The 20,122-nt window shown below is 38.5% G+C and overlaps 1 pseudogene; it reads right to left on the minus strand.

The window, feature by feature from the left end:
* Positions 1-8: 8 nt before the first annotated feature.
* On the minus strand, positions 9-9,836 carry LOC126657199 (probable serine/threonine-protein kinase PBL22; annotated as a pseudogene).
* Positions 9,837-20,122: the final 10,286 nt, after the last annotated feature.

Here is a 20,122-nt window from a genome sequence, read left to right on the forward strand (position 1 = left end):
TTAAACAGTGGAGAAAATTCGCTTTATTGTTTATTTGTGATGCAAGCATATCTCATGCTTTCTATTTATGTGTTACATGGCATACGAAATAGATGTCATTACCATAGAGATGTCAAGAGCTTTCTCTAATTTCATTACGACTTGCTCCATTGATGGTCTATTCTGCCTAATCCCAGTACATGACAAGGCTAGCTTGAGTAACATTTCCAAGGCTTCAACTGAGTAATCCCCATTAAGTTTAGGATCAGCAAATTCTGTTGTATTTCCATTTTCTGACAGAAATTTTGCCTGCAAAATTGAGGAATTCAATATCGGTGATATTTACAAAAGCAGGAATTGAAAGCTTTGATTGTTTCTGTTATATTACCATCTTATTTAGCTGCATTAGTCTGGTGAAATTCAGATTTATCACTCTCTTCCCAGAGATAAGCTGTAATAGAACTATACCGAAACTGTAGACATGGCCTTTTGAATATACGCGGCGATTTGTTCGATAGTCAGGATCAACATAACCAAATGTTCCTCTTACTTCTGAGCTTACATAAGATTGATCCACATTCATAACTTTTGATAATCCAAAGTCTGCGAGTTTTGCTTGAAATTCAGCATCAATGAGGATGTTGGTTGGCTGCCAGAAACAGTAAGGGATAGAAATATTATATCAAAGAAAGATTGAGATCCATTTGTTGTTCATTAAGACAAATGAAAGTGTTCGATAAAATTAGAGACGGAAGATAGGGTCGAGCCTACCTTGATATCACGATGAACAATACAGCCTTCTGGGTAAGTGTGGAGAAACCAAAGACCTCTAGCACAATCAATTGCAATCTCAAGTCTTTGGGTCCAAGAAAGAACCTTATACTTACCATATAACCATTCTGCTAGGTTACCATTGTGACAACTCATAAACTAAGAAACAATCATCAGTGTGCTCACAATATCCCTCCAGAGCTACAAGGTTTGGATGTCTGATGTGAGACAGGCTCGTAACTTCCCGGACAAATGTCTCAGCATGTCCGTCGTCGTTGATTATGTGCTTAACGGCAACATGCTGCCCGTCAGCTAGCACTCCTTTGTTCACCTTCCCTGCATAATAGTAAGGAGAAACGCTAAAAACGGGAAAAGTTGGAACTGAAATCGACAAAATAATTTTTTTTAGAATATAAATATAAAGTTTCTGAACTTTTCTAGTGTTTTTAGAAACAGAAACGAAATGCTGAAACGTAGGACTCGCCGAGTAATTACTATTAGTATTAAAAAGTTCAGACATTTTATTACCAGCTATGCCTTGGCCAATCAAGTTGACTTCATTGAGATTTTCTGTGGCCAAGTAAATCTCCTTTGCTGATATCTTGAGATCATTGGAATCTTCAGAATAGGAATCACAAGATTCAGAATCAATAGGAGTTTTAAATATTCCATGTGTCCCATTTTATTTAGGTTTAATTATTCAAAAATTGTTGACCTTAATTTCTTTTTAAAATTGCATTCTCACAATTATACCCGATTTTGTATGTTCGACTTTTAATTATATTCTAAATTAAAAAAATGAAAACATTCAAAACAACTAAAATTAAAGATAAAATTATATTCTTTTTTATTTGGAAAAATTCAAATAAGTCCTTTAACTTTAAAAAAATTCAAATAAGTCATAAGTAAACTTTTATGATAAATTAATACTCCCTCCATTCCACAAAAGTTGACGTTTTAGACTTTTCTAAATAATCCTAAATACTTGACGTTCTGGACTTTGGCACCTATTTTTGCCTAAATTAACCTTGTGATAAAAAGACATTCTCTTTCCTTGAAAATAGTTTACTTTCATTAACATTCCATCTTCTTCCTCACATATGCCTGTAACTCTGTATTTTCACCCACACTATAATCTAAACATGTAAATTTGTTTATTATCTGTCATTTATTTTACACCATCTAACTTCAACTCCAGTTAAAAAAAATCAGATCCCCATTTTGCAAGATAATGGAAGAAGAAGGTATCTTGTTGGGTAATTGAATTGAATTTCTTCTCTTTTTTAAAGAAACACTATGGTCATGTTTAGTTGTAGAAAACATTTTTTTATTTTATGTTTCCATTTTTCTTCTCATTTTCTTTATTTTTCAGTTTTTTGTTTTTCAAATAGAAAATTAGAAAATCAAATTTTGTTTGCTTATCTAATTTTTTTATTGTTTTTTATTTTCTATTTTCTAAAATTAAACAACATACTATATCTTTTTAACGAGATTTTTGTATTTTTATTTTTCATGAATGTTGTTTAACCTCAGAAAATATTAAAAAGAATTGAAATTCGAGTTTTAATTATTTAATATCTAATTTAAAATAAATACTTAATTTAAATATGAGGAGAAAATATGTGCTAAGGAACTTTTTTTTATATCATGATGAATGTGTATGACTTAATTCGAAAATAATATGGTTGGATCATTGATTATGTTTAAAAATCGGACCAAAAATGAACTGAGAGATTTTAGGCCGGTTCACAATTTTTTTTGGAACCAAAAATGTCGGTTGGTATATTTAAAAAAATATGCATTTTAAATTATATACTAAATATGTTTATATAATTCATTGTTAATATAATTAATTATATTAAATTTATTTTAAATTTATATTTATTTTAATGTATTTTTTAATTTTTTGAATCGGGTGCAGCCGGAATTTGCCGGTTTAAAAACGGTCCGGAACAATATAAGAGCCGGTTTAGGGCCGGTTCAAGTGTTTCTCGAACTAAACTGTGGTCAATTCTACATGCAAGTGTTTATTAATGATTAAAAAAAATTCATTAATATTAAAATTGAATAAATATTGATTCTCGTTGTTAAATTCTCAAATTATGTTTTATTATTTTTTGAACTTGTTAGATAGAAATATCAATTAAAAAATTGTGTTTTCTAAAAGTTAATTTTTATAAAGAAAAAGCGAGAAAACATGTTTTTGGTGTTTTTCAACCATTAGTTATAATATGGAAAATTATGAAAATTGTTTTTTAGTTTTCTAAATTAGAAAATAATACAACTAAACACCAGATTCTGTTTTCCAGTTTTCTTGGAGTAATTTTCTGAAAAACAGTCAGTATTTCCCACAACTAAACAGGGCCTATATTTGTTTTTCAAACCCAGAAGCCATCTGGGTTCTTTTTCTCTTTTCTTTCTTTCATTGATGCTCTTATTTGTTTTTGTTTTTTGGATATTTCAAATCTTGAAATATCCATTTTTTTCATTTTTTCATTCTAATAATCTTTGTATAAATCATATGGTTGTTGATGTAGTCTCCAACGCTCTTGGATTAGTTTTATAATTTCCATCAGATTTGCAGTACATACGAAGAAGATGAACGAGGCAAGCGAAGGTTAAAAAGAGTTAAAGTTAGTGGCTTTACACAGATGAGATCAACTCTTTAATGGGGGTAGTTTAGGGAATATAGTATATTTTAGTTATATCCTTAATATGTGTGCCCCATTCCACAACGTCAAGTATTGTGGAATGGAGGGAATATTAAAAAAGATTAATATATATCTATCTATCTATAATAACTATCTTATATGTGGGAAGGAGGGGATAGACAAAATTACGATATTATGGTCAATATAAATTAATAATTAATTTTTGAGAGAGATACAATACAAGTAACTCTAATAAAAAAAATACAAAATTAAATAGGAGTCTAACTTTAGAATCAAAATATGTGTTAATTAGAGTTTAGTTTCCGTAAATAACTATGCGAAATAGTATACTGCTACTGAAGATAAAATAGGATTCTTTACTTAGTGTCACAATCAAATTAGGTTCAAATTCTATAGTTGGCCGTTGCTTATGTATCATTGAAAAATTATACAATTAATATAAACCATCCAAAAAATTTAAGAAGATGATGGCAAAGCATATATATGCACCCTTCAACTTTTTATGAAGGAATTTTCATTTTTAAATACAATTCTTAAATTTATAAAATTTGTACAATTCTTAAATTTATAAAATTTGTACAATTTTTTTATATATCGTTTTTTATCTACTAATTTAACGGGTCATATAAAACCAATTAAGTGCTGTAATTATATATTTATTTAAAATTAGTTAAATAAATTAATCAACTAAATGCATAATATTAGTCTTCGTTAATAGGTAAAATTACAAATTAGCCTTCAATAACTAAAAAAATTACGAGTTAAGTACAAATCTAATTCTAATAAGAATAAACTCTTAATTATCTTAATTTAAGTACAAACGTAATTACAATTTAAATACAAATTTAATACTAATAAAAATATAATTAACTTTTTATTACATCAGTTAGACTTTTGCTATATTAATGCTTTCTATGCTAAATATTAGTTTTCGACTTATCAATTAACATAATTATAAAGAATAACTTTTAGTTTAAAACTACAGCACTAGAACACACTTAGTGTACTTTTATGTTGAATTTTAATTTTTAATCTACTACAACTATATTAGTTAATGAGTTTTCATTTTCAAACTACAATATTCACTTTCACTTTCAAACTCTAAATTGAAATTACACATACAACTTTTAACCATAAAATAGATTTGAAAGTTTAAAATATATTAAGATATTAATATGGTAATTTAATTAATATTAATATATATTTAACGGGTCATATGAATATCACTCACGTGCGTAACACGTGGCTAAACACTTAAAATAATAAAAATAAATGCTTAAAATAATTATTAATTACTAAAATATTATGAATAGTTATAAATTAGTATTATATAATAACGGATCATATTAATATAGCGAATGTGATATTTTTTAATTTCGATAAAATTAATGTCACGACCCAATCTCAGGGCCGAGACCGGCGCTAGGGAATGGGAGTGATTGCTCCGAAACCCGCAGCAAGCCTAAAAACGTAAAATAATTTTTCGCGAAACATAAACGTCATGCATGACATACATAAACACGTGTCATGCAGAAGCACACATGTCAGGCATACATATCCTCTAGCAGTCACAATATAAATAACACAGCAAGCGTAAAACGTTTAAAACTTTAAAACGTTAAAGTTATATTTACATAAAACTATATATTACAAGCTGACTTGCAAAATACTTATCTACTGCAGCTCTAAGAGTAAAGTACTGTTTCTTTACATACTCAAAAATACAGACTTCTGTAAGTAGGATAGAAGTCTGTCGCTTCAAAGCGTCTTTAACCTGAAAGGAAATCTGTGAGGGGCCAGTATATTAGGATATACTGAGTGAGTTCATACATTTACCAATAAGTATTCAAATAAAACATAAAACGATATTCAATCGTATGCAGCCAAGTACAGGATCCGATTGAAACCTTAATCCTCAAACATACTAATTAATCGATCAAGCAACCCAATCATTAACATCAAGTTGTGAGTCCAACTCACTGGTGGCCCAGCCACTAGATACGGGGACTCCAGACTACACCGTAGCCGAGTGCTCACTCGTATCAAAATCATAAACCCAATCGCAAATTTCATAATCATCATCAGCTCCCAGCCGAGTCACATCAAAACCGGTGATCACGCAGTCCTATTGTCGCCCAATAGGTAGCACGTTCCATCGGATCAATATTGGTTTCAAATCAAGCATATGCAATTCATAAAAAGAATTCGCATCGCAATCATGCAAAACAACATAAAGCAATATAAAATATTTGCTTAAATAAATACTTTAAAAGCAAATCGTATAAACTCACAGAAAACGCTTATCCAAAAATACGTCGGGGCTTTAAAACGTCAACCTTCCCGAACTACTGGTCCAGCTGCCTCTTGCCTCGCCGGATCTAAAGCAAATTTTAAAACATTTGACTTGTATTAGAATTCTATTCTAAGATTGACTCTAGACTCGAGACTCGACACATTGAACTTTTATTAATCATCGTGCTTCTCACGTAAACTCCGATAAACGGTATCAAACTCGTTTACGGATAGTAAATCACTTTTAACTCAATCTTCTTTTAACCTCACTAGGTTAACGCCTCTAATTAATCGGTGATTAATTGAATATTAGTCCATTTCAAATCTCGATATGCGTGTATATAATTTTCTCGATAAACTAGATCGATTGGCGAAAACACTATGCGTACGCGCGTCTGCCTGTGCGATTGCACAGGGGACTGTGCGTCCGCACGGTGTGACTGTGCGTTCGCACAGTCCTGGAAGACTGTGCGTTCGCACAGTGCATGACTGTGCGTTCGCACAGTCACCTGACTGTGCGTCCGCACAGTCGCACAGTCCATTGATTGTGCGTTCGCACAGTTCGGCTGTGCGACGCACAGCCACGAGCCTTCGCCCGGGAGTCGATTCCGACGAGCTTCAACGCGCCAAAACGCTCAAAACGTATCCAAAACGCTATTTCTAACTTTAAAACACCCAAATACAATCCTATAATCGATAAAACGATAAAATCGTTTCGTGGCCTAAAATTTTGAATCGATATAACTCAAAATATATCCGTTTAAACGAGAAAACGTCAAGCTTACCGTGATTCGCCTCGTGAATACGATCAATTCGAGCTATTAAACGTCGGAAACGGACGAGAAACGAAAACCACGCGACGAACCGTAATCGATCGCCGTTTGAACGAAAAAGGATAGAAAGAAGAAGGTTCTGGTGATTCCTTCATCTGAAGGAAATGATATATAACCTGGCTAATTTACACTTTAGTCCTTGAAACTCTTCAAAAGTTTCAATTTAGTCCATAACCTATTCGCGTCCAAATTTTAAACGATCTCCGATCGATTCGAAACTTATACCATAAATACTATATATTATTTTGCGGACTTTGGCGAAATAATTATCGTTACGGGATTTATAATTTATTTTATATTAATTTTCAAATTTATTTCCTCAAATCCCGCTAATTAACTTATTAAAAATTTATTCTAAATTCCCGATATAATTAAATTAAATTCTCCTTAATTTAATTTATCAGAAACCTCGACACGTGGCACGACGTAATTATCTTAAAATATTTTGGGGTATTACATTCACCCCCCCTTAAAATAAATTCGTCCTCGAATTTAAAATTTAGCCACGTACCTTGAGTAAACAGATATGGATATTTCTGCCTCATATCCTCTTCTGTCTCCCACGTACACTCTTCTACGGACTGCCTTCTCCAAAGAACTTTCACCATTGGAATTTTCTTCGTTCGCAATTGTCGTATCTGCGTATCGACAATCTGCACTGGCCGCTCTTCGTATGTCAGTTCCTCGCTGACATCCACCGCTTGCGGTTGAATTATTCGAGAAGGGTCCGGTACATATTTCCGAAGCATGGAAATATGGAAGACAGGATGAACTTGCGACATCTCTGATGGCAAATCCAGCTTGTAAGCAACTGAGCCTATGCGTTCTACGACCTGGTAGGGTCCGACATATCTCGGAGCCAACTTTCCCTTCTTTCCGAAACGAATCACTCCCTTCATCGCTGATATTTTGAGAAATACGTAGTCTCCGATCTGAAATTCGATATCCTTTCTCTTGGGGTCCGCGTAACTCTTCTGTCGACTAGAAGCAGTATTTAGACGTTGTTTTATTAACGGTACTTTTTCTGACGTAATCTGGATGATCTCTGCTCCAGTGAGCTTTCGCTCACCGACTTCATCCCAACAGATAGGGGATCGACATTTACGCCCGTATAACGCTTCGTATGGAGCCATCTCGATGCTCGAATGATAGCTATTATTGTAGGCGAACTCGACTAGAGGTAGGTACGTATCCCAATTACCTCCGAAGTCTAATACGCATAGTCGAAGCATATCTTCTAACGTTTGAATCGTCCGCTCAGACTGGCCGTCCGTCTGAGGATGAAACGCAGTGCTGAAATTCAATCGTGTTCCTAACGCGTCTTGTAAGCTTTTCCCGAAATGAGAGGTAAATATGGAACCTCTGTCTAAAACAATTGACACGGGAACTCCGTGTAGGCTCACGATCTTATCGATGTAAATCTCTGCCAACTTTGCTGCAGAATACGTCGTCTTGATCGGAATGAAGTGCGCTGACTTCGTCAAACGATCCACGATTACCCAAATGGAATCAAAACCTTTCTGGGTTTTGGGCAATCCGACTACGAAATCCATCGTGATCTGCTCCCATTTCCACTCCGGGATGGGTAACGGTTGAAGAAATCCATAAGGTCGCTGATGCTCCAACTTGACTTGCTGACAAGTCGGGCATTTTGCCACGAACTCTGCGATATCTTTCTTCATTCCGCTCCACCAATACGTTGATTTGATGTCGTAATACATCTTCGTGGAACCAGGATGAACGCTATACATCGTTCCATGCGTCTCCTCCATGATCTTCTGTCTTAAATCTTCCACGTCTGGAACGCACATTCGATTGCCGTATTTCAACATTCCATTGACGATACTGAAATCTTGACTCTTTTCTTGTTGAACTTCCTCAATTAAATGCTTTAATTGAGGGTCGTCCGCTTGCAACTCTTTGATCTGATCTATCAAAGTCGATCGGATCGTTAACTGGGCCATTAGGTTTCCGAGAGATGAAATCTCGAACTCCACTCCTTGGCTAAACATCGTATGAATCTCGTTGATTAACGGTCTCTGCCATGTCGTTGTAACGTGCGCGAGACTTCCTGCCGACTTCCTGCTTAATGCATCCGCCACGACGTTGGCCTTGCCTGGATGGTATTGTATCGTGCAGTCGTAATCTTTTAATAACTCCATCCATCTCCGCTGTCTGAGGTTTAACTCTCGTTGGTCAAAAATGTACTTCAAGCTTTTATGATCTGTAAAGATCTCACACGTAGCACCGTATAAATAATGTCTCCAGATCTTCAGCGCAAAAATCACTGCTGCTAATTCCAGATCATGCGTCGGGTAGTTCGTCTCATGCTTCTTAAGCTGTCGTGAAGCGTATGCAATCACTTTACCGTGTTGCATAAGGACACATCCTAATCCGACTCTTGACGCATCACAGTATACTGTGAATCCTTCAGTTCCTTCTGGTAGCGCTAAGACTGGTGCCGTCGTCAGACACTCTTTCAGTTTCAGAAAACTGAGTTCACACTGGCCCGTCCAATTGAATTTCGCGTTCTTCTGAGTTAACTTCGTCAAAGGCACGACGATCTTTGAAAAATCATGTACAAATCGTCTGTAGTATCCTGCCAAACCAAGGAAACTTCTAACTTCCGTAACTGATTCAGGCCGCTTCCATTCTATCACAGCTTCAATCTTCTTCGGGTCGACCTTAATGCCGCTTTGTGAAACCACATGACCTAAGAAAGCCACTTCCGTTAGCAAAAATTCACATTTAGAAAATTTGGCGTAAAGCTGATGCTCTCTTAGCGTCTGTAGTACTATCCCCAGATGTTGAGCGTGCTCTTCTTCTGTACGCGAATAAATCAAAATGTCATCGATGAACACGATCACGAACTGATCCAAGTACGGTTGAATATTCTATTCATCAGATCCATGAAGGATGCTGGGGCGTTCGTCAATCCGAATGACATAACGAGGAACTCGTAATGACCGTATCGAGTTCGAAAAGAAGTCTTCTGAACATCATTATCGCGAATCTTCAGTTGATGATAGCCTGATCTCAAGTCGATTTTGGAGAAGTACTTCGCTCCTTGTAACTGATCGAATAGGTCGTCGATTCTAGGTAACAGATACTTATTCTTGATCGTTACCTTATTCAGCTGTCGATAATCGATACATAGTCGAAGCGATCCATCCTTCTTTTTCACGAATAGCACTGGTGCACCCCACGGGGATACACTTGGTCTGATGAAACCGCGATCAAACAACTCTTCTAATTGATCTTTAAGTTCCTTGAGCTCTGCTGGCGCCATTCGATAAGGGGGTATTGATATTGGCTTCGTGTCAGGAGCCAATTCGATACAAAACTCAATCTCACGATCTGGGGGTAATCCAGGTAATTCTTCTGGAAAAACGTCTGGATACTCCGTCACCACTGGTACATCACTTATATTCGCACATTTCTTCTCCACGTCTCGTACTATCGCTAAGAATCCTTGACATCCCTTCTTCAACATACGACAAGCTTTGATAGCTGAAATAATACTCGTAGAAGATTCCATCTTGTCACCCTGAGTTGAAACCGCTTCAATTCCAGGAGTATTAAACATTACTGTCTTCTTTCGACAATCCACATTGGCGTAGTGCTGAGCTAGCCAATCCATTCCTAATATAACGTCAAAAGCTAATACCTCGAGTAAAATCAAGTCAACTAACAAATCTCGTCCTTGAACTTTCACAGGACAAGACGGATAAACGATACTAACTTCTACACTCTCTCCAACTGGAGTAGCTACGGACAAGGGATTCCTAAGATACGCTGGTTGCACTCCTAACTTACTAGCAAAACTAGGCGAAACAAACGAATGCGTAGCACCCGGATCAAATAAAATTAGTGCGTCTTGAGAAGCGATAGGAAAGGTACCTTGCACCACAGCATTGGAAGCCTGAGCCTCCTGAGGATTCAGTGCAAAGACCCTGGCTTGACTTCCGCCAGCCTGCGAAGTCTGGCCAGTACCGCGTCCTCCGCCATTTCTTCCTCCACGATTTGCATAACTGTTGAGCAAAAAGCGCAACTTGTAATAATCCGGAAGTCGGAATCGATCCCACGAGGAGTGAGTCTAGAGCGATTGATGAGAATGAACTTTAGTTGCGATTCAATTCGTTTAGCATAATAGACAATTGGAATTTGAATTCAAGTATCAATTTAACAATAGCAATTAACTAAAACAAAACTTTCAATTAACAATTAATCAACAATTCTAGAAGACTAAAGCGCTTAAACAATTACGGATAACTCAATTAATAAAGGGGTTTGGAGATCGAAACTACGCTTAGGTCATGCAATTAATAGTTCGGGTCTAGGGCTTCAACAAGTGAACCGAGCGTTCCTAAAGCATAACTCCCGCTCTCTCGAGCCTCAAGGAGTTATAAAATCACAAACAAGCCAACCAACCAAGCCTAATCCACTCTCGTGGCACTAAACACGATTAACAAGCCAATTGGCGATTAACAATCCACTCTAAGGTTTCCTAATTTCTAACCCACTCTCATAGTGTCATTAATTAGGATCCTAATTGATCTATCCAATTAATTAACCTTCTCTCAAAGTGTTAACCAACCTAGAATCATGCTTTAGGTAGCTAATCTAAAACAAGCATTAGGGAAATCAATTAGAACACAACAATAAGCCCAAACCCTAACCCAAATCATACATTTCTAAACTTCATTTCAACCCCCAAACAAAGGGGTTTTAGCCAACCATGGCTAAAACAACAAACATCAAGAAAATAGAATAATAAATCATTGAGAGATAGATCTAATTACCTTTGTAGAAACCCAAGCCAATAACATTCAATAAGATAATACTTCAATAATAAAATGAGAATAAATCTTCAATAGAAAAAGCTTAAGTATTCAACAATGGAGGAAAATATGAAAATCTGGAAATTCTATTGAAGAAGGCAAGGACTAAACTTAGGGATTTCTAAAATTAGGAGAAGATTCAAAAGTACACTCATAGAATAAAGTCTAGGAAAATCTTCTATACCTAAAATAGAGATAAGGCCCCTTATATAGTACTTACAAAAGAAGGAAAAAGACAAACAATCATTTAACATGTGTTGGGCCCAAAATAGCAAATTAATAAAGCCTTGTTGTATCTTGAAATAAGATTTCCCCATTCCAGCAAGCCCAAGCTCGAATAGAGCTCCTTGGGCTAAATGAGGAGCCCGATTCGAGCTGCCATTTTCCGCTCCGGATCTCGATCTTCAAACCTTCGCAACTCGGTGTAGAAATGTCCGATTGAGTCGATTCTTGAACCGTTGGAAAGCTTAGGACGTCTACTTTAACTTTCATGAAGATCACGAGTTCATTTGAGGCTTCTAACTAGTCCAAATTGGTCAATTAGTGCCCAGGGGTCAGCTTTTCAGATTTGCAAATGAGCTTCCGCATCGCTTTTGTCGTCTTTCCCAACTTTTGCACCAAAATGCTTCCGCAATGCTCCTAAGTACCTGAAATACTAAAACACGTAATAAGGCATTCGAAATACCATAAAACCGTGATAAAACGTTAATAAAGCATGCGGAAACGACACTAAAGATAGGAGTAAAATACTCCTATCAAACCTCCTCACACTAAATCTTTGCTTGTCCCCAAGCAAGAAATGAACTTAGGCAAATCAAACGGTAACTAACCATGGCGATCTCGAACAAGTATCAACAAATGAACTCCTATTCAACAATGGCTTAAATGATATTGTCTAAAGTCAACAACCTCTAATGATGCACACAAGAGATGAATGCACTTTTAATGACAAAATGTGATGACAATTAGACTACACTTGCATTGACTTAAGGTTCTTGTTGAACAAATCAAGTCATTAAGGTCATCTAAGGGACATGCACTACTTGGTCAAGTGATAAGAGGGTAATCAAGGCATAGCAAACATAGGCATCAATTAAAAGCATATTAATTCTCACAAGATTCACTCTAACACACAAGTGTTTGGGGTGCACACAATTAAGCTCAAGAAAAATGCTAATTCACCATAGGCTTGCTTTTAGTCTGATTCTCCCCTACTTAGTTCGGTAATCAATTGCTATCATATGGTCTTTTGAATGGGTTGTAACTTGGCTAGGGGTTAGGGGGTAGATAAAGAAGGATAATTTGGCTACAAAAATTTGACTTGATAACTAGATATTTGTTCACATTTATTTGTCTAACTTGGAATTTTCTTGCACATTAGAACTTCATCTTGATTTTCATGCCTTTTATTCAACTTTTCTTTTTACTCTTTTTTTTTTCTTTTTATTTTTCTCGATCTTTCTTTATTCTTTCTTTCTTTTGCTTTTCTTTCTTTTCTTTAGGCACATAATTAATTCTTTGCTCATGCTTTTCCTATTCTTCAAGTTAGACAAATGTCTTAATAGTTAAGAGTCATTCAAGTCAATTTTTGGGGTATTTTCAAAGGGTAATTTGTTGAAGGGATGGTGTGTTAACATGTGTTATAATTTGAAAGAAATGGTTTAAGGCTCAAAGGGGTGACCTAGTGGTAAGGGTAGGCTTTTTTAAGTGGTCTTAAACAAATGGTGATCCTAATGCCATAATCACTTAGCAATCGACACTCAACTATATAGTCTTAAATGGACACCAAGCAAGTTCTAGGAATATAGCTACACAACACACAAGAATTATAATCAAGGCTCAACATTTTAGAAAAGAATGTGGTGTTATGCACTAATTTAATTCCTATGTTCTCATGCCAATCATGCCCAATTTTATTCACAAATGACCCAAAATATTCAAAAATTTGCACATCATGCATCCATATCCCAAAACAACTATCATGCTCACAATTGTTTTCACCAAAGAACATTTTCACCCAATTTCCATCAAAATTTGTCACATAAAAGTATTTTCATCAATCAATCATCCTTGGAAGTTGCTTAAATTAGACAAAAACACATTCATGCCATTAAAGATCGGGAGATGTCACAAGTTGATAGATTTCCAAATTCCGCCACAATCACAAACATACAAAACATTCAATATCATGCTTAGAACAAAGATTTAGTGGAGGTGACTCAATAACTAGACTACTAACACAAACTAAAACAACAACGTAAAATAAAACACACTAAAGCATAAAACAAGATAAAATTCAACTAGCGACATACAATTGACTAACCCTCCTCACACTATTTCGAACTTAGTCCCTAAGTAAGAAATATAAAGCAAAATTGTATGAGTTGAGTTAGAGAAATGCAAATCTTGTTTTAGTCGAATTCCGGTGGTTCGGGCGATGGAGTTGGAGATGGATAAGCCGGCGCCCCGGGGCATTGAAATAGTCACGTAATTTTTCCTCGTGGCGCCTTTGTCGATCATGAAGCCTCGTCATGCGATATTCCATACGTGCCCACATCTTGCGTTGATCCTCCATGAATCGGAGTTGGGCGGCTTCAAAGTCATTCCTTGTATCCACATTAGGAGCGGGAGGCTCCCATTGCACGCCCTCCGGTATTGCTCCTCCTTCGGCGCTTGTTCCGGCCGCATTTTTGTCTTTCCGTCGCACCGGCTCTTTAGGTCGCCTCGGCTCTACTTCTTGTCTTGGTGATGCGCGCAACCTAGGCGGAATTGGCTCGCCGGGATGTACTTCCACCCAATTATCATGCTTGTACTTTCCTACAACTCTTTCCTTCCGCACATACCCTCCGATGCTCAAGTGATCCATGTCTATCATTCGTGGCGGTTGAATTTGATACTTGCTTTCATCAAACTCCGGATCTTTTCGTGCCAAAAACAACACCAACCATCCAAATCCTTTCTTCTTTTGAGCTTTAGGCTCCTCTTGAAGCAACTTTATCAACCGATACGCCAAATGCACTTGCTTCTCTCGTTCCGTTGGGTGATTCAAAGCTTGCAAAAGGAACAAATCCGACCGTGCTACTTTGTGATGCTCATGGCGTCCATAGAAGGTGTAGCCGTACCACTTAAGCAAGATTATGGTGGCAATATCCCGAACCTCTTTCAACTTGGAAAAGTGTGAGTCGTAGCTTGTTTCCCCGATGCCTTGTTCCATATCACGTTTGCATCAAAATCACCCTTATGCGACAATTCTTTCATCCCTAAGTCGGTTAACCCAAAATCTTGATACAAGTTGATCATGGAATATTCCCGCTCCTTGCCGTCCAACCGAAAGGTAATAGAAGTGTCGGTGGTGGACTCAATTGTAGTGAAGAATTCGTATGTGAGTGCTTCACATTGCTCATGCGGTATCCTTATCAACTTATCAAGAAAAAGGAATTGAATGAGATCATCCAACTTCTCATGAATGCCCAATTTTTCCATAGTCATCCAACAAATTTCATACGCATCAGTGACACCAAATTCCTTAAGCTTCTCAAAGCGTTCACCCTCACTAACCGAGCGGATTTCAAAGGGTGCCTTGTATTTCCGTGAGAGAGCCCCGAAATTGGTTGTTTTCTTCGATGAACGGATAGGTTGTGGTGGTAGTTCAACTTGAAATTCTTGCTCACTAGGAGGTATGGATTTTTGCTTGGAGGCTCGGCTTGCTCTTGTATTCCGAGACATTGTAGAGGAGGGAAAAGGGTGTTTGGAAGTGTGTTTAGATTTGAGTTTGGCTTGAGAATGGTGGAGATAGAGCTTGGAAAATTTTTTCTAGAAGAAAGAGAATGGAGGTCTTGGCTATGGAGTTTTTGATAATTGGGGAAAAGAATTTGGAGAAGAAGAAGTGTTGGAGCTCTTTTTGGGGTAAGATTTGAAAAATAGGAGAAGAGGGGTGGAGATCTTGCCATGTCATGAATCTTTGTGAAATGTTTTTTCTAATTTGAAGGCCAAGATTTAAACACCTCATCAATCCATGAGCCTTAAAACACCAACCAATAGGAACATTTCAAAGCCAAGAAGGAAAAAAAATAACCCCCCTTTTAATAAGGTGTAGCTCGAATCGAGCTACACAAATCTGTTGGTAGATTTGTGTAGCTCGAATCGAGCTACACTTCCTTCAAAGGTAGCTCGATTCGAGCTACACAAATCTGTCACCAAATTTGTGTAGCTCGAATCGAGCTCTCCTTTTTCCAAGGAGAGCTCGATTCGAGCTCCCTTATATAAGGGGAGTTCGATTCGAGCTCCCTTATACAGGGGGAGTTCGATTCTTTTCCGCTTTTTCTTCTTACCTACACATTAAAAATCAAACACACCGGCGTTATCTTGAACAAAAAAGACATAAAATCAACAACAACAAAAACAACATCTAGACAATCTAAAGAAGGTAAAACAACAACCAAAAACATTAAATCGAACCTCTTGGGAATGCCTCCCAAGTGCGCTTGTTTAAAGTCGAAAGCTCGACCGTCTCACGGTGGATTCATGTAGGAGTTGTGAAAGATATCTCATCTTCCACCCGATTCATCAAGGGTCCAAGATATGGTTTGCACCGGTGGCCATTAACCTTGAAAGTTTCACCCTTAGAATTCTCCAATTCCACCGCACCGTGATTCGCCACATTCCGGATTTTGAATGGGCCACTCCAACGAGATTTCAATTTACCCGGAAACAACCGCAAGCGTGAATTGTAAAGAAGTACAAACGAACCAACCTCTAAGACCTTTGGGGAGATGTGAGCATCATGCCATCGCTTCGTTTTCTCCTTGTAGAGCTTGGCATTCTCATAAGCCATGAAGCGAAATTCATCTAACTCATTCAATTGAAGTAACCGCTTCTCTCCCGCCTTCTTGAAGTCAAAGTTCAACTTCTTAATAGCCCAATACGCTCTATGCTCAAGCTCTAGAGGAAGATGACACGCCTTCCCATGGACAATACGGAACGGATACATCCCAAGTGGAGTTTTGTAGGCCGTCCTATACGCCCACAATGCATCATCCAATTTCAAAGACCAATCTTTCCGGGATCCATTCACCGTCTTCTCTAGAATTCTTTTCAATTCACGGTTCGAAACCTCAACTTGGCCACTCGTTTGGGGGTGATAAGGTGTGGCGACCCGGTGATGCACATTGTACTTCCTCATAAGAGCTTGAAATTGCCGATTGCAAAAATGCGAACCACCGTCACTAGTAATCACTCTAGGAGTCCCAAACCGATTCACTAGCCGCTTAAGAAAACTCAACACCACCTTAGCATCATTAGTGGGCAAAGCCTCCGCTTCTACCCATTTTGAGACATAATCCACACATACCAAAATGTATTGGTTTTTGAATGAAACCGGAAAAGGCCCCATGAAATCTATACCCCATACATCAAATATCTCCACTTCTTGAACCGAAGTCAAAGGCATCTCGTCTCTTTTTGAGATGTTGCCTACACGTTGGCACCGATCACAATGGTCAACAAACTCTTTAGCATCACGAAATAAAGTTGGCCAAAAGAACCCGCTCTCAAGCACTCTAGCGGCGGTTCTAGCCGAACCATAATGTCCGGTCTCATGACATGAACTCAAAATGGGCATCATTTCCCCCAAGGACACACATCGTCTCAACATTCCATCACCACATATTTTAAACAAGAAAGGTTCATCCCACAAGTACCTTTTAACATCGGATAAGAACTTCTTCCTTTTGTGGGATGTCAAGTCCGGAGGCATGACTCCCGATGAGAGGTAATTTGCAAAATCGGCATACCATGGTGTCTCCACTTCCCGAATCATCATAAGCGTTTCGTCCGGAAACCGCTCATTAATCTCCACACCAATAGGGATTGGTTCCGGAATTTCAAATCTCGAAAGGTGGTCCGCTACCACATTCTCCGTACCTTTCTAGTCTCGGATTTCTATATCGAACTCTTGCATTAGAAGGATCCATCGAATAAGCCTAGGCTTTGCGTCTTGTTTAGTGAAAAGGTATCTCAAAGCGGCATGATCGGTATAGATGATGGACTTTGATCCAAGCAAGTATTGCCGAAACTTGTCCAAGGCAAACACTACCGCCAACATCTCCTTTTCGGTAGTGGTGTAGTTGAGTTGCGCGCCCGCCATAGTCCGACTAGCATAATAGATCACATGCACCCGCTTATCTTTTCTTTGCCCCAACACGCAACCCAATGCTTGGTCGCTAGCGTCACACATTAGCTCAAAAGGCAAACTCCAATCCGGAGATGATATAATGGGAGCGGTCACAAGTGCCTCCTTTAGCTTCTCAAAAGCATCTTGACATTCCCTTGTGAAGTCAAACGGCGCATCTTTTACTAGCAAACTTGTCAACGGTCGTGCAATAGACGAAAAATCCTTAATGAATCGCCGGTAAAAACCCGCGTGGCCCAAAAATGCCCGAACTCCTTTGACCGTAGTCGGAGCGACTAATTTTTCAATAACCGCCGTCTTTGCCCTATCCACTTCAATTCCCGCCTCCGATATCCTATGCCCGAGTACAATGCCTTCATCCACCATGAAGTGGCACTTTTCCCAATTTAAAACTAAATTTGTCTCCACACATCGTGCTAAAACCCGCCTTAGATTCGCTAAACAACCATCGAACGAATCGCCAAACACGGAGAAGTCATCCATGAACACCTCCATAATATCTTCAATCATATCGTTGAAGATTGAGGTCATACATCTTTGAAATGTGGCGGGTGCGTTGCATAGTCCGAAGGGCATTCGCCGGTATGCAAAGGTACCGTAGGGGCATGTGAAGGTCGTCTTCTCTTGATCTTCCGGGAGGATTAATATTTGATTGTAACCCGAGTACCCATCAAGGAAACAATAAAACTTGTGTCCCGCTACCCTTTCTAACATTTGATCGATAAATGGTAGCGGAAAGTGATCTTTTCGGGTTACCTCATTGAGCTTCCGATAATCGATGCATACTCGCCAACCGGTTACCGTCCTTGTGGAGATTTGCTCTCCTTTTTCACTTTCCACCATTGTCATACCGCCCTTTTTAGGAACACATTGAATGGGACTAACCCACTCACTATCCGAAATCGGATAGATTATTCCGGCGTCGAGGAGCTTGACGATCTCTTTGTGCACTACCTCCTTCATATTCGGATTTAATCTTCGTTGCCTTTGAGCCGACTTCTTTGACTCGTCTTCGAGATTAATCTTATGCATCACAATTTGCGGACTTATTCCTCGAATGTCGGAGATTTGCCAACCCATTGCTAACATGTGCTCTTTCACTACTTGCACAACCTTCCTTTCTTGATCCTTAGAGAGCTTGTTTGAGATGATTATCGGCAAGGTCTCATTTTCCCCAATAAAAGTATACCGGAGGTGTGGCGGAAGCGGCTTCATTTCAACCTTCGGGGGCAACTCCGAAGATGGTGGAGTCACACCATTGCTCTTGTTTAAACTTTCCGGCTTCGGTTCATCCTCTCTAGTATATTCATCATCCCCCGACTCGGAATGAAACGAGACTTGAGAGATTTGTTGAGGACAAATTTCTACCCTCTTTGCTTCGTTCAACAATTGCACATTCTCCCGGAGTTGCTCTTCCACAATCTCATCAATCACATCAATCCTCATGCAATCCTCCTCCTCGATGGTACCCCGCATGACTTTCTTCATATCAAACTCAACCGATTCCTCGTCAATCCGCAAGGTCAATTTGCCACCATGCACATCAATTAAAGCCCTTCCGGTGTTCATGAAGGGTCGCCCCAAAATCATTGGGCACTCCTTATCAACCGCATAGTCCAATATAACAAAATCAACGGGGAAGATAAATTTATCTACCTTGACAAGCACATCCTCAACAATCCCAAACGGCCTTTTTAACGAATGATCCGCTAGTTTGAGTACCATCGAGGTGCTTTTCACGGTTTGATCTCCACAAAGCGTCCTGAAAAGAGTTAAAGGCATAAGATTGATGCTAGCACCTAGATCACATAAGCAATTAATGGAACTCATGTTTCCTATAGTGCAAGGTATAGAGAAACTCCCTGGGTCCTTCAACTTAGCCGGTAGATCATTCAAGATGATTGAGCTACACACTTCCGGAATAGGAACCGTTGCACCGCTATCCCAACTTCGTTTGTTGGTAATGATGTCCTTCAAGAACTTGGCATATTGCGGCATCTCCCGGAGTGCATCCGCCAAGCTAAGATTGATTTGCAATTTCTTGAAAATCTCAAGGAACTTATGAAACTTTTCGTTCCCTTGAGCTTTCCTTAACCGGCTTGGGAACGGAACCGGTGGTACAAACGGCGGTGGTGGTGGCGGTCTCACATAGGGCTCTTCAACCTCAATAGCCACCTCCTCACAAACAATAGGTGGCTCTTGACTAGAGCTAGCAACATCAATCACCACTTGAGGCTCATCCTCCTCAACCACATGCTTCTTACCATTAGCTTTTTCTAGATTTCTCCCGCTTCGGAGCTCTACCGCCTTAACATGCTCTCTAGGGTTGTTCTCCGTAGTAGATGGCAACCCTCCTTGAGGTCTTCCTTGAAGCGAAATGGCCATTTGAGAAATTTGAGTTTCCAAATGATGGATAGTAGAAGCTTGATTCTTCTCCCTTTGCTCCATTTTTTCTAGCTTCTCTAGTACCTTAGAAAGCACATTTCCCTCATCCGTATTCTTTTGTGGTTGGAATCCCGGAGGGTGTTGAGGTCTACCACCATA

Source organism: Mercurialis annua, linkage group LG7 (assembly GCF_937616625.2).
Source record: "Mercurialis annua linkage group LG7, ddMerAnnu1.2, whole genome shotgun sequence".
NCBI classification, from domain to species: Eukaryota; Viridiplantae; Streptophyta; class Magnoliopsida; order Malpighiales; family Euphorbiaceae; genus Mercurialis; species Mercurialis annua.